Genomic DNA, 2,723 nt, shown 5'->3' on the forward strand with positions numbered 1-2,723 from the left:
CGCATAGATCAAATTATTTTGGCTCATTGAATCCCTGAAGCCTTCTATGCGACCGCATAGAAGGTTACACTATGCGGTCGCATAGAAGTAACCATCTATGTGGTTTGTTCAATTTGGTCCCTGAACTTCTTTGTTGCTTCTCTTGACTTCTTTCTTCGATTTCTTCATCTTTTCAACAATTCTTATCTTCCAATTGATGATCGACACTTTCAAATATTATGCCACTCATTCGGCACATCTTTTGAGTATTTGCACTTTAGTCCTCCAACTTCCAATTATCTTTATTTTAGTCCATCTTCCATTCTTTCTTCCTCCACTTGTTTTGCTTTGTCATTGAGCTCATACTTGGCATGTTTTTACTCTCGTTTTGCATTTAGCTCAACTTTTCAATATTTGCACCTTTGGTCCTCGAACTATCAAATTGTTGCGTTTTGGTCCTTCTTCGGCTCTTTTCTCCTGCATTCCACAATTTCCATTGAATTACCTACAATGCATGAATTTAACTGGATTAAGTCACAATTCAACCATTTTATCCATGTTTAAGTCATGTTTGTGAACCAAATAAGTGTGTAAAAACACACTTATCAAATCCCCCAAACTTAAACTATTGTTTGTCCTCAAACAATGTAGTGACTCAGAGTTAAACAAACATGGCTTAATAGCTTGCCGTGTCTTAGGATTGGAACTTAGCAATACACTAGAACAATATCAATATTGCAAGAATAAAATTAACCTTCACTCGTTAAATGCAATACTCAACGTGTGTGTGTGGACTCATGCCAACATATCAAGCTTATGAATGGTTTGTTCCCGACCCATAATGGTCAAATTTATCCTTACATCACTCGAGAGATACACAAATCCCCCAAACTTATTCTTTTCACTCAATTATCTTGGGGTGTTTTCTAAGGTTAGGAGTTTAACAACTATAATCCTTACCCTCTCTTAGTTTGGATAGATCTTACCCTTACTAGTACACATATCAACAAGTAGAGACTGTCCTTAATTTGATTGTTTCAACCTTTAAGCTCAAACTAAGCTACTCACCTCGCATCAAGGTTAAAGTCATATCAACCAAACGTCCAACACAATTTTTTTTTCTCCATCTTCTCATTTGCTTTCTATATAACCCATGAAATGAGTTTTAGGCGATGACTCCCAAACCAGTTGGTCTTAGGGCACCAGGTTTTAAACCCTTGCAGCCTTATTCACCCGAGTTATAAAGGCTCGATAAGATGAATTTTTGTCAACTTCTCCTTTTTCTTGCTTTCTATATGACCCCTGTAACGAGCTTTAGGCCGATAATTCCCAAACCAGTTGGCTTTAGGATATCAGGTTTTAAACCCTAACAGACTTACTTGCTCGAGTCATAAAGGCTTTTGAGAGAAGTGATGATTTTCCCATGTTTATTTTATAGACATTTGATATCAACAACCATCCTCAACTTAAAGCTTTCACCTATTTCTCACCTTTTGGGTCTAGGCAATCCACACAATATAAATTCATGCACTGAGCCTCTACTTATCTCCATGTTTACTTATAGTGGCTCAACCATCTCCAAACTATCCTATGGTGATTTAACGGGTTAATGATATAGAGGGTTAACCTATGTTTCTCCTGTTTTACTCCAACAATCACATTCAATAACTTAACATGAAAACATGAGTGATGTGCAAAAGAATGTCAAGCATTGCATCAATAAGTATCCGCTAATCAAATCCTGTACTATATTAACGGTTCTATGTTTCACCTGTCCAATAGTCACATCATAGCCGGCAAGGTTACCAAACCCACACAAGCATGCAAAAGTAAAATAAACACTCATTCATCACGCATGCATCATGCAAGAAGGTAGTCAATTTAATGATTGATTGTGAAAATGCATATTAACTACATGCCGAATATTTGTTTGAAAATTATGCTACCATCCCCCAAACTTATACAGTACATTGTCCTCAATGTAAATGTAAAGTTAGAAAGGCATAATTTTAAAATATAAACACAACTTGGCAAATAGAGGTAAACAACATTCCCCTGATCAAAGTGGTGGTCGTGGTGTGTAGCTGGAACCCGTAGCATGATCTTCAGAAGGAGATGGAAGGCGAGATATGATTTCTCTCATCAGTGCTGACTGCTATGTCATTTCATCGTGGATCCCCTCAACCCGTGTCTCCAAACGGCCTAAACGCTCCCAAGTTTCATTTACCCTCAGCTGGATGCCATCCACCCTGCCCATGTACACACTTAGTCGACCGTTCATAGTGTCCATCTCCCTCCTAGCTGCCTGGGCATCCTGGCGAGCGGCACGTGACATATCAGTGGCAATGCGGACGTCACGGTGGGCTGTATGCATCTCAATCGTCAACGTTCCCATAGCCTGCTGGAGACTCTGCACATCGCGGATGATCCCCGTGGTGGTGGTGAAAATCTGCCTCAAAACCTGATTGTCCATATCAACCTGGGGTGGTGGTGGAGGAATTTGAGGCATGTCAAGGTCTGCATCTGCTTGACCTTCCTCATTCAATTGCCGTCATCGTCGTGCGTTTTCTAATTTCTGTTGGTGCTTCAGTCTTGCTCAGTCTTGGGCCTCCAATGTGGATTGCTTGATAAAGGGGCTTGGCTTTTCTGGTGCTTCCCCAAGTTGGATTTGTATCCCCGCTGCTCTACATATTCCACTTATCAGACTGGGAAAAATTAGGGAGTAGTGCCTATCACCCCAAGTG

This window comes from Olea europaea, chromosome 7 (genome assembly GCF_002742605.1).
Source record: "Olea europaea var. sylvestris chromosome 7, O_europaea_v1, whole genome shotgun sequence".
In the NCBI taxonomy this organism is placed as follows: Eukaryota; Viridiplantae; Streptophyta; class Magnoliopsida; order Lamiales; family Oleaceae; genus Olea; species Olea europaea.